Consider the following 14,020-nt stretch of genomic DNA (forward strand, 5'->3'; position numbering starts at 1 on the left):
TCTCCAAGTGTCATTCTTAGACCAGAAGCCTTAGCCTCATCTGAGAACTTGTTAGAAATTCCAAATTAATTACCAGACTCGACCTCAGATCTGATTTCAGAAACTCTGGGGGTGAGACTCATCTATTTGGGTTGGACAAAGCCTGCAGGTGATTGTGATGCATGTCCACCTTGAGCTCAACCAGGCAGGGACAGAAATGCTACACAGAAGTTACTTTGCAACTGTAACGATTATATTTATTATTGTCATTTCGTAGAAACAGTATAACATCTTGCATTTATTTCATACAGGCTTCCTGGTGGATGAACGCCTGTGTACAGCAGCAGGTGGTCTAGAATCAGACTACTTTTCACCTGGGTCACTCGGTGTAGTCACTTCTGAGAAGCGGCAGGTTAGTTTTACTTCCTCAGTTCTGGTTAAGTGTGGTCCCGAATAATGCTAGAGTGTCCAGAAACTGCTCAAATCACATCGTTTCAGAGACTCCGGGATGGCATTGCTATGGACTGTAGCCATTTGCGGCTGATCCCAAATGTTGCTTCTCTGTGCCCTTCTAGGAGTCCTGATGATGCAAACTGACCAGGGAGTTGTTTTACCAACGAACCCCTCCTACATGTCTGCCTATGGTATAGAAAGAAAGCCTTTATGGAAATGAGACAGCATCTCAGTTTTTTAAAAATTAAAGTCTAACTATTTGAGGGTCTTCAAGACCAGAGGCCTCAACCAGCACAGTGTTCTCCTCCTCCTCCTCTTTTGGGGATCTACCATTTCAAGTGATAAGAGGAAGGGCACTCTGCTGGACAGAGCTGGCCAATCAGTCAATCTGCAGCCAGTGGTCCCAGCCAGGTCACACACATCCCCCCTGCTCGTCATCCCTTGCTCCAAGCCCTTATAATCAGGACGGCACACAACCCAAGTGTGATCTGTGGGGTTTTACAGAGCAGCATCGCGGCCAACCCTCGCTGCTAACCTCCATAAAGGGCTCTCAGTACTGCGTGTCCTGGCACCACCACCTCGAACCAAGGAGTCAAGGTGAGGGCAGCTCCAGAAATCTGTTCCATTTTTCACAAATAGGTGGGGCCTCCTTCTCCTGGAATGCTGCCAATTTGGTCTTCCGTCTGGGTTTGACACGGTAAATAATGATGAATATTTTCTCTAAGCCTGTACGGTCCTGCACGCAGGTTATTTGCACAGCCAGAAAAAAAAAATCCTCCCACAAAACAAAGCATTGTTGTGGCTCCCCTGTATCAGCAGGGATACCAACTTTATAAGAATTTGCCTAATTTCGTAGGTGTATATGTAATTCTCCAAATTTCCATTGTGGCAGATCTCTTTCATCTTTGGGGGATGAAGGAAAACACACCTGTAGTTGCCAAAGCCTAGCCCGATGAAGGGGACTTGGTGCGTGGAGGTACAAGCAGAAGCAACAAGCTCACTTCCCTCTGATTGTGACCTGCCCTCGGATACGGAAGGGTCCCTTCGTAACAAGTGTTCTGTGCTGTCATTAAAGCACCATAAACGCACGTTGATTCAGTACTTGTGATCATCTCAAGAGGCCCCAGAAAGCACTTCCCCATAAACTATATCTTCAAAAAGACTTTTACTTTATACCAGCACATTACAAGAGTGTCTAAAGACACAGAGGCACTCTATATAGCTATATTTTCAAGAACACTTACTCTCCGGAGAGTTAGGAGAGCAGGTAGGGTGCCGGTTGATAACAAAGTCAGCTTATCCACCCAGCGTCGCGACCTGGAGGAAGCATCTAAGGGCTCTCTTAAAAAGAAAATATCCTCTGCCTTTGGCAACAAAGCCTACAATAGAATAAAAGCAAGCACCTTTACAAGCAGAAGTTATAGGGTAAGCCAAAAGGGGGAGAGCACACATAAAAGAATTCTCCTCCGGTGGCGCACAGCTCTGGCTCTCCTGTACCTGCCTCGTAAACCCCGCACCAGCCTCCGGGAGACACAGTCCCGCGCTGTCTGCCACGGTGTCTGGGTGGCAGCAAATGTGGGAAGAAAACTGGGCAGGGTAGCTTTTTTCCCAGGGAAATGGTATCTCATTTTTTCCTTTAAATTGCAAGAGTAACAATGCCTTTCCTAACTTCTGAAGGGGGTAAGTTACAGTTACTGTTTCAGTATTGAATATACAGCTATACTTAAGGAAGACCTAGAAAAGTCTTCGCCAGCAGCTACTCAACCCTGAACGTCCTCACGCTTCAACCAAAGAAAGGCACATCCCTGCCCTCCAAAGTTTTTGATATCAGACTTATCAAGACTTCCCTAATATTCACTGCGCGGGCAACAAGTACAGGCCCATTTGCACTCTGAAACCCACGGTTCTGACTCTCATAAACAGACAAATACATCTAACTTGAATCATCTAGAAATACATGTTTTCCTGTTTTCAAATAAAGTTTTGCCTTAAACACGGATGTGTCTTTTTTTTTTTTTTTTTTTTTTTTTTGCTTTTGGTTTCTTTCGGTGGTTGTTCTTGGTTGTCATTTTTTCTGTTGGGCAATTACTACTTAGAACCAGCATAGTGTGAAAGGCATGAAGCAAACTCTATAGATGTTTTTTATATAGTTCATAATCTTCACCCAGTTCACATGTTATTTTCTACCGTTGTTTAGAAAAATAATTCTATCGGCCTCCTTACCCCATGCTTCTATATCCCTAAAATATTTTACTGTTGGTTTGGAAAAATATAAACAAGTAAATCCTACCAGCAAAGGCAAGAAATTAAATGAATGGATGGCACTGCCATGGGCTGCTGACTGTATGCTCAGTCTGATTCCCCCTCCAGCTGTTACTACCCTATGCTTTCGGACAACCAAAGGAAAGGACGTACCTGTCACCCAGCACCACACCATACCATGCCATCTTCCCCATTCCAGGATTCTATCTTCGAGTCAGGCTTACATTTGGCTCTAGTACCAAAGCAGTATGGAAAAGGTGTGTGAAAACAAACTCTGCCTCCCTCTGCATTCCTGGAGAAAAATCCTGGTGCCTATCATTGGCTCTACCATCCTCCTCTTCGTCACCAGTCTTATCCTCTAAACTCTATTATAATGGACACAAATATTAGTGTGAATTAGATTCGCTCTGCAGTTTTGATTAAAATGCAGACTTTCAGACTCACTCCCCCAAATGTAGCAGCTTGTGGATAGCACCCAGGAATCAGCACTTTGATCCTGTTCCCCATGCTGTTCACGTACAGGCCACATGTTGGGACACAATTGACATGCTCCAAACCAGTGGAAAGAGGAAAGTGGAGCAGATCTGAGTTATGACATTCCTACAACAGTATGCAGGGCAAGATAAGAGGGGACCATTATCTGTCATCAGTAAATCCATGAGGTCATTTTGTCCCTCTATATTTAGTTCTACTTTGCTCGAGAACACCTTATCCTACACTAGGGGCTATGTCGTAGGCACTGAGAAAAGATTGCACTCATTAATTCTGTAGCATCACTTTCTAGGAGGCCTCCTTTCCATGTCTGAAGAGACATACAATATCAGTTTGAGCAGATATTTTATCCATCACACTTGAGAATTATTCAAGTGCCACATGGAGATTTGGCTGATGGAGAGGTTTTGCAGGAATTCCATTCCATCACGCTTCCCGTGCTCTTTGGAAATCAAGCTGCGACACAAATGAGGCAGCTCTAAATCAGATTGTGGAAGTCATTACCTCTTTTTTTGTTTGTTATAGTAGTTGTTATTGTTATTGTTGTTGTTGTTGTTGTTTTTACAACACATGGTCCCCTTTGAAGAGTTAGCAAGGGACTGGGGTCAAGGGGAGCACAGGTAGATCTGATCTTTTTCAAGCTGTTGATAAGTTGAGGATCTAAAATATTCTCACCAAAATCTGCCAGGATTTCATACGCAGCTACTGGAAATTTCACAACTCTTTGAAAGAAGCAATATGGTAAGTGGGGAATAAAGTGCAAAGTGTATGTGTACGCATGTTGGCAGGGTTTCAAAATTGTGAGAGAAGTTCCTTCGATGAGGAAGTTAGAGATAGTCTGATTGTATTTAACACAACTCAAAGCAAGCCAACTTGCCCTAATTTGGTAAAAGTACTTAAGAACTATACAAATTAGCAAGGAAAATAGAAGAAAGGAGTAATTCAGATTCATACAATGTTGAGTTATAAATTTTTAAAGCAGCTGGTCTTGTTATTATATATAAGACAGAGCAACATATTGTGTATCTGGGATCACTGAGGAAGCAGACATTAAAAAAATAAAAAGAATGTGACAGATCATTAACTCAACCATTAAAGTTTAAATAAATTTAGAACAAAGAAGGAAAAAGATATCCGTCTGTTTGGATTAAAAAAATAAAACCTTTCTAAAATAGGTTAGATAATAAAATCTATTTTCTACTCTACAGAAGTTCATTTCTAAGAATATGTTAGAATGAATAAGGACACAAAGGTACTCCTTGAAAACCCCTATGAAACTGGCTGAAGCAACAATAATGCACAAAGAACAAGAAAGAACATTTCTTGATTGGGAGGGGGGGACCTGCTTATCCTTCAGCTTCCTAACTCATTTAGATCTTTTCTCTGAACTGTTTCATTTTCTATTATTTGTAATAAGAGCTCAGAACCGGTGGCTAAATCCGCATTTTATCAATAACCACAGAAGTCCCTTAGAATGATGAGCCTTCCACGTGGATGCAACTTTGGTCCCTTTGCAATGCTGGTGAGATCACAAATCTACCAGGAACTCTTGCTGATAAGGAGAAAATACCATGAACTAAGTAAGTATCTACCTGCCCCTAGCCAGGAACCATGGAAGACACCCTACTCTACATAACCCTGGCTTGGCCATCCCCACCTCTGAAAAAGAGAAAGAGCAAACAATCAGGACAAAGCCAAAGAAGAGGACAAAAATCCTAGAATGTGCTAATCTTCAGTTTTACAGCCTGAACGTCTCTGTTATTTCATCATGTCAAAGAATATAAATTAAGGGCTTAAGACTGAGGGGTTCAAGACGGGGGAGAAATTTGGCATATGAGCCAAACTATACGTTAATGACTAAGAAAGGAAAGTCTTCCCAGAAACATATTTATTTTATAAAATTGAATAATATTTTAAATACTCTTCACGTTTTCAGTTAAATCTTAGAGACACTCAAATAAGCTAAATACATAATAAGAAAAGACTATTACAATAAAATCTCAGTAATCAAAATAAAAAGTATAATGTTAAGCAATACACAGCACACCTGATGGTCCAGAAAAACTGAATTAGTGATGCTGATGAGAAACGGTGAGAGACCACATGAGAATGCAGAGAAAGATAAGAACAGGTTAAAAAGACAAGGGCAAGAGGAAGACTGGTTACAAAGTAGCAACCCACTAATAATAGATATTCTAAGTTTAAGTTAACTTAGGAAACAGTGAAGTGACAATGTGTATAATATTCAGAATCTCCATATAGTAAGAATTTCAAGACCTGAAGAAAGCCCTCACAGTATGCAATTAATACGCAAAATCAACATCAAGTGCATCTTTGTTATATTTTCAGAGTGAGAATAAAGAATCATCTTTATATCCCCAGATCTTTCTGTTCTCAAAGCTTCTAGAGTAGATCACCTAAAAAGAATTAAATAAACGGCAAAAAGCAGAAGGGAAACCCAGCATCACCTTGCAGGGAAAAGCTGTGAAAGAACAATATATTCAGTTGACTCTGAAATTTATATGTGAGGTTGACCAAAATAGTCTCAGGTCTGCCAGGCCTCAGAAACAACATCATAAGCCATCGTATCTGCAGACTCTATTAAAAGATGTTCTCCCAGTTTCAGGGGGATGAATTATTAACCATTAAGAGAGACAAAACTGTGCTTAAAAATAATTTGCAGGGAATGCTAAAACTTACTAAAAGAGAAAAGGATTCTTCTCTTAAAATGTCAAAATACAAATAAAAGAAGTTGATTCTAATGAGTCTAAATGCTTGTTTGAACTATGCTAATAAAGTAGAATTTATACAATACATATTAAAAGAGAAATTATTTTCACAAAATTAGCAAACAAATTAGATTAACAGAAAACAGGGAACTGGGGTGAAAAAATAAAAAAGCAAAATACCCAATTGTTATTCCTCCCTAAAGAGAGATTGAATTATTTGGGTTTGATCATTAGATAAAAATAGATTTTTTACAAACAAACTGGGTAATTCTTTAAGATAACATTTAGTAGATCTTTTGCCTACCATATGTTTAAAGATATTAAAACCAAACAGTAACATTTCAAAAAGGACAAAGTTAGAATATAATCATTAGGAACACAAAAACAGAATGCAATACTAACAAGTTTAAGAATGGAATAAAAAACAAAAGCATATTAATATTTTTCATTAAACATTTAAGAGTGTTAAACATGTTTCCAAATGAAAGCATAGGCAAAAATTTAGCAGTCAACATCAAGGAAAATATAGGAATGCTGAAAATACTGGTATCACATAAGATTTAAGGAATTAGCAAATTAAAATTATGAGACAGTGATAAAAATCAATAATACCACTGAGTAGAAAATATTAATAAGTCATTATCATAATGCCATACATTGAGGAATCAAAAAATAACAGAATTTGAACAATATAATTAACATTATATTGTATTGCATAATAGAACCTACATCAACAAAATTAGATGTCAGCTCCCATGCTGCTTCCTATAAATGAAGAATAAGTTTTTAAAGAACTCATAAAATGTTTATAAACACTGACCAAATATTGGGTATTCAAATAGTTTTGAAACAATTAAATTTTATTATAAAACAGTGCAATTAGGAGGGATACATAAAGTTAAAATAACTTAGAATTTTTCTCAAAAACAACTTTTTAAAAAGTATTAGTAATATGGTTTTGGTAGTCTTGTGTTTAACTACTAACTACCTTTCCTACTAGTGCTCTGACTTCAGCATACCTAGGAAAGGCAGCATAACGGCCAGTAAGAACTTCACAGGGTATATAAGACACCTTGAAGGCAAACAATAAAATGTGTATGGAAGATCATAGTGGGAACACGCAAAATTGTCTTAAAGCATCAAAATGTCTTTGAGCAGACAGACCCAGAGATTCTTTATTAGTGAGGGGAACTTGAATAAAAACTGGTAATTACTTAAAAAATTAAAAGCTTTTTGAAATGTATTAGAGGAAACAGTAAACACAAATGAAGTTTGAAGAGAAAAAATAAAACATTTTTAATAAGGCAGATCATTATATTAATAAACTTAAAAATAATTTGCAGGGAACACTAAAACTTACTAAAGAGAAAAAGATTCTTCTTTAAAATGTCAAGTTACACATAAAAGAAGGAAAATGCAAGATTTCTCTTTAAAAAGCTTACTGTGTTTTTTTTTTCATTAGGCTATCTAAATTGAAAAATGGGTTGAAGGAATAATTTTAAATGCATATTAAATAATTTCAATAATTAAAAACTCCTAGGATTAACCTCATCCAAAAATATATATGACATTGAAAAAAAAACCCACAAAATTTAATGAGAGAAAAAATAATTTGTTTTACAAAAGTGGCTGCCTAACACACCCCTAGAAGTAAAAATCAAATATTGTAGAGATGCCAATAATTGCCAAAGTAGTTTAAATATATCATGGTTTTCTATTTTTAAAACCCTTGGAAAATTCTTAGGAACTTGAAAAAAAAAAAAAAAAAAGACTCTCTAATGTCTGATAGAAGTTTCCAGGATGAAGGAAATGTTCTATAATTCTGCACTGTCCGATGTAGTAGCCACTCACCTCATGTGACTATTTTGAGACTTAAAATAGAGCTAATGTGACCAAGAAACAATTTTTAAATTTCACTTAATATGAATTAACATAATGTATGTTTGTCCATATGGGGCTAACGGCTGCCATATTGCAATGCATCTCTAGATCATCTGGAGGAATAAGTAATTAAGAGTTGCAAACACAGTCCAACCCAAATACATATCAGAAGTGCATATATTCCAAACTTAAGACAAAATCAGTACTCAAAAACATCACCTCTTACCATGACTGTGGTAGTAAAATAAACATTTAGCAATGATTGTCATTTGTAAGAATTCAATAGGGATTTTTTTTAATAGAAAGAAAGGATTAGTTAATTAATTAAGTTGAACTAACTACTTAGCAATTTAGAAGGAAAAGTCAATTTAAGCCCTCATCAGACATAATTTGAAAAATAAATTTCAGGTTGCTTTTTCAAGAAGTAATCAGAACGTAATAGCCATAAGACACAGAACTGGTTATTAATCAATTCTTTGGACTGGGAATGATATTTTAGACACAAAAGAAATTATAAAGCAATAAATAAATGGACTTAAGTCTAAATAAAAAGTAAAAAATAAAGCCTATACCTAAATATATTTAGAGTTTTATATGTCAAAATATTTAAAAAAAAAACAAATATAACATGGGAAAATATTTTCAGCAAATAATTTAGATAATATGTTAAAGCTTTATAATGGTTATTAAATTATTCAATCTTTTGGAACATCTCCTCTGTGGCTTGCCTCCTCCTTGTGTTTACGCAGTGAGTACGCACCATGAAAAAGGAGACAAGATCCCTGCCTTCAGGGTAGTTATGTCCAGTGGGGACAATAGCAACTAGATCAGTTTAAAAAAGAGGTTTCTCAAGCTCCAAAGACAGGAGTAAGAAGTGATTCCTCTGTCCCTTAGTCCTGCATCAACTCTATCAGCAAGTTTTTAAAGCTCTCCCTCTGAAACGTAACCTAAGCTGATGGCTTCATACCATCTCCACTTCTGATCCCCAGTTAAAGCCACCTTTCTCTTTTACAAGGGCTGAGGCAGTGGCCAGACTTCTCATCTAAATCTAGTCTGGAGGGGCGCCTGGGTGGCTCAGTGGGTTAAAGCCTCTGCTTTCGGCTCAGGTCATGATCCTAGGGCACTGGGATCCAGCCCCTCTTCCGGCTCTCTGCTAAGCAGGGAGCCTGCTTCCTCCTCTCTCTCTGCCTGCCTCTCTGCCTACTTGCGATCTCTCTCTGTCAAATAAATAAATACAATCTTTAAAAAAAATTAATAAACGAACAAATAAATCTAGTCTGGGCAGTAGAGACACATAACCCAGGAACCCTTATTTTAAATCCTGCTTTACCAAATTATTCAATACGGGACTTGAGCAAGTTACCTAACCTAAGTTCCATTTTGTTTTGTTTCATTAATCCATAAAATTAAGACCAGAAGTACACACACAGCATGGAAATCTTAAGAGGTTTAAGCAATGTATTTCAATGCCTCAACTTGGAACTTTAGTAAACCTGTTTGTCTATTACTGAATATTAGTAAATGTTAGCTATTAATCTGGGATTGATGTTCAAATCTTGCCTCCAAAATATTACTTCTTTGACCCTGAGCAAATCTCCTTATTTTCTTGTGCCTCTTTTTTCTCATCTGCAGTACAGAAATGACAGTGGTCCTGCCTCCTATCATCAATTTTAAGATGAAATAAGTTAACAAGTATGATGTTCCTATAACAGCACTTGACAATAAACATTAACAATATATAAATATATAACATATATAAAAATATATGTTTTATATATGTATCAGAAGTGCACATATTCTAAACATAAGACAAAATCAGTACTATAAAACAATTTTTATACATAATAAAAATATAAAACATTTTATGTTATATATAATATATAGATATATAAACAATTGTTTTATATATAAATAACGAACATATTAACTATTAATTATTCTTTATGTATTCAAAATGGAGTGTACTTTAGTTATTAAAATAATGATTAAGGCTATTTGGCAATGTGTTTTTTTTTTTTTTGCAATGTGTTTCAAAGGCTTTACAATTGTTCAAACTCAGAATGATTAATTCCACTGTATCCTCAGAAATAATTAGAGAAGATGACAAAGTTCATCACAATATTTGTTCTAGGAGAGAAGTTTTAGAAACACTCTAAATGCCAACACAGTTTGATTTCAAAAATCATAAATCCACATCACTGAGTGCTATGAAATCTTTTAAAAAAGCAAAAACAAAAACCCTCTTTCAGAAGAGAACTGACAGGAAATGTTCAATATATATTAAATGAAAACAATTAAACAACATGATCCTTATGTAGTTAGCTCTAATCAGCTTTAGATTAGAAAACCAAATAACTAAGTTTGCCAGGACTGATCCTAATTACTTTGAGTGAATGAAAGCTCTAAGTAAATTTCAGAAACTCTTTTAATTGGACTTGGTGTCCCATATTCTGCTGAGTTTGTCTTTTTTCCCCCTTGCCTGTATATCAATTAAAAAAAAAAAAAGTAAGAATGAAATATACAATTTGGCCAATAGATATTTCTTGAGAGTTATAACTAATGTTTCCTTTATATGTTAGCAAATTGTATTTGCAACCTGTAAGGGTGTAGTGTGGCTGATTAAACTTTTCACCATGGCTCAAGGCACTTTGATATAAACTCGTCCATTCCACCTAGTACTTCCACAATCCATCCACACGCCGGTCTGATTTGCTCTTTGCTAGGGAGAGGGAAGAGGCAGAGGAAAACAACTCTTCTAAGAAAAGAAAAGAGGATGCCTAAACTCCCAGTTTGTTGTGCTACTAGATCACAGATCACAAGTGCGGTCCTCTTATATGGCACAGCAAACTACTGAAAATGTTAATAAAAAGTAGCAGTTATGGAAAAAGTCTTGACTTGCATGGAACAGAATTGCAGGTGACAGATGTTGCCATTTCATGTACCTCTGAGACCAAAACCTCCTCAGTGGCTCCATTAAATACTATCATTTTACAGATGACTTCTAACACCAAAGAACAATCATAAAAAGAAAGTACAATATACCATAATCTTATATGGTAGCCTTAAAATGAATAGGGATCATGAACACATTGAGAAACATAAAGAAAGACTTCTGACAGAGGTCAACAAAAAGCATTACACCAAAACTGCTCTGCCTTAAGGTAATAAACTTTTTTTTTTTTCTTCTTCATCCTTGTGGGTTCCAGAATATTTATTAGGCATTTGTAGATAAGGTTATGTTACTTCTTAAATTACTTAATGATAAAATCTGGTACATCAAATCAGATTAAAGCGGTTCTCTTTTATATCAGTAACTTTTTTATTATGATATATATCTTTCCTATGACATCAACACCTAATGATTGCTATGCCTGTAAAAGGGAGGAGCTGAAAAAGATAAGAGATGATTTAAGGAGATGGAAAAAAAGTGTGAGAAAAATGCAACTAATGAAATGATAAAAGTAGAACCAATGATGGCACCGGTGGTCTGAGTAATTGGTTAGGGTGGGGTGTTTGTTCAGAGCTCAAATCAAGATAAAACTATATTTTGGGAGGTTTCATCTGTGTTGATTTCTTGAGCGTTGTGTAATTAACACCATCATTTACACTTAATCAAATTTTCAGTTGGAAAATTACTTTCTTATAATGTTACTGAAAACATTTAAAAGCTGCATAATTAATAACAAATTACTTAACAGAAGGCACAAGGGCTTTTTCTATATCATACGAACACCTCAGTATTTCTATAGCCATGAAAACACAGTAATTTGCTTTTAGTAGCTTTATTTTCTTGACCAGCAGTATTGGTATCTTGTTACACCCCTAAAGGCTGTTCTAATGCAAATAAATATTATCAGGAACCTTCCTCATTGTCCTTGAAATGCAACCCGAAAAGTAAGCATGATAGATACACACTAACTGAAGATATCTGTGCCCTCCCCAAATCAGCAGATGAAGAATGTCTTCCCCCGATGTTTGAACCCATCTGCATTCCTCACTTCTTTTATCTAAGACGGGTCTTTTCCACACTGAATACTTTCTGCCTTCAAAGAGTCCTCAGCCTGTTCTTCATTCCCATCCCCACAAATGCAATCTGCAAGTCTCACTGCAGAAATATGTTCAAAATAAGGGTTCAACTCTTCCCCATTTCAAGGACTCAGACTGAATAGGTACAGTGTTCACTCCCGCCAGGCCAGAGAATGGAAGGTACTCATAGTCTACCAAACACACAGGCTGCTCTTTTTGACAGGAAACCCAGAAAAATTCAACAGACACAATGGAAAAGTATCCATCCAGTCAGTTTTTGCATATTCAATCACAGCTAAGGAAAATGCCATATGAATGTTTTCTCTCTCTCTCTCTCTCTCTCACACACACACTCACACACACACACACACATTTCATTCTTTCTTTGTTTCCTATCACGGGCCAGTTTTCCTTGACACATGTTGGCTCTGAGAGGTACAGGTAAGCATGAGCAGGGAGGTCAGAGGAAAAAATACAGAAATACAGTATTTTTGGAATCAAAAAATAAGATAAAAGTGTACACAAATAGGGGCGCCTGGGTGGCTCAGTGGGTTAAAGCCTCTGCCTACAGCTCAGGTCATGATCTCAAGGTCCTGGGATGGAGCCCGCATCGGGCTCTCTGCTTGGCAGGGAGCCTGCTTCCTCCTCTCTGTCTACTCCTGATCTCTCTGTCAAATAAATAAACAAAATCTTTTTTAAAAAAAAGTGTACACAAATAAAGGACATGTCATAAAGAGTCACAAGCTTAAACACCTGAAGACACAGAACTTTAAAAAAACGAGTAACAGGCCCTTTGAAGCATTAGTTTCAGAATTCCTGACATGAAGTGTCACTTGGAAAATACTTAATTGGTTACAGCCTACACCGGTGATGAGTCGTCGGTAGACACTCTTCCGTTTAAACTTTGAATTGTGTAATGGACTTACTAGCATGATGCCTGATATAAGGGTTCAAAATTTGTCAAGACGTTACATTTGAAAGACTTCTATCAATAATCATAGCACGCTTTTGGAAAGGTAATAACAAAAGCAGAGTGGGGGAAAACAGCAGACAGATCAATACGGGAAAAGCATGCTTATTTTGTTATCTTGAACTAACACATCATCTACCTGGAAAGAGGAAGTGACTCGGCGAGGGGACTCCATTTAGGAGAACCAGAGCCGTCAGATCTTGCTCTAGAAGCGTGGGTGAGGGTCCTTATTTTTTGTGGTTAATGAGAATTTGACAAAATGTGAGTCCCACCATCTCTAAAGTTATCAGTGTCCAAATACGCTAAGAATTTAAACACTCCTTTCTAATTTATGAGAATATAAGAACAGGGTTTCGAATTAGAGGGGACACACAGAAACACTAAAGATAAACCTTTGTTCCACAAAACAAAAATAAACTTCCATTTGAGATTAAAGGAATGCTCTCCAGTCTCTTTAAGAAATATTGAGAGAAAGTGCAAAACTGGAGGAAGTATGAACATAACGAACATAGAGCACAGCAGCTTCTGCAGAGGAAGGATTGGGTTGGGCCCTGGGGACATTCTTTGCAAAAACTCTTGCTTCTGTGTCATGGAGATATGTAGAAGCTCTAATAGCCTGGACCAGACCCAGGAGAAACAAACTAAAGATGTCTTACCTTCCATAGTGCTCATTTATTTGTGATTTATACTGAATTACAAAGTTCTAGTCACAGACACTGCCTAGAGACCACAATGGGAAAAGGACCAGAAAAGGCTGTTACATACACACACATACACACACACGTGCTTCCAGAAAATCAAAAGAACCTGCATATTGGCACAGACAGAGGAGTCCCTTGTTTCACAATTCCAAGTGCTGCTTCATGAGGATAAACTGATTTTAAAATGTTGGAGGCATGAAAAAATACTACTCAAAATTCAACTCATTTAATGCCGCACCCTCTAATTTATTTTATTGCCTCAAGGGTGGAAAAGGCATGTTCTTCACTGTCTGTGAAACAAGAAGCAGCGCCAAGCTAATGCTAATGGGAATTCTGTGGCCAGAGCCCACACTCGAAGATGTCTGTGCACACTTCAGTTTGGGATTTACCGGCTTTCACAAAAGGGCATAATGGAATGAATGCATCCCAGAAGAGACAGCCTTTTCCGTTAAAACTTTTTTTGAAACATAGCACCTACTCAGCCCTCGAGAATATGAAACATCTGAATTACACTGTGTATACTGCTC

The 14,020-nt window shown here is 37.0% G+C and overlaps 1 protein-coding gene and 1 pseudogene across 2 annotated transcripts in view; both read right to left on the reverse strand.

The window, feature by feature from the left end:
* ZFPM2 (zinc finger protein, FOG family member 2) overlaps positions 1-14,020 on the reverse strand; it is a 457,914-nt gene that overhangs the window by 373,092 nt on the left and 70,802 nt on the right. The window lies entirely within an intron of this gene.
* Positions 3,540-14,020, reverse strand: part of LOC125099044 (ATP synthase F(0) complex subunit C2, mitochondrial-like) — a 39,924-nt pseudogene continuing 29,443 nt past the window's right edge.

This window comes from Lutra lutra, chromosome 4, assembly GCF_902655055.1.
Source record: "Lutra lutra chromosome 4, mLutLut1.2, whole genome shotgun sequence".
NCBI lineage: Eukaryota > Metazoa > Chordata > Mammalia > Carnivora > Mustelidae > Lutra > Lutra lutra.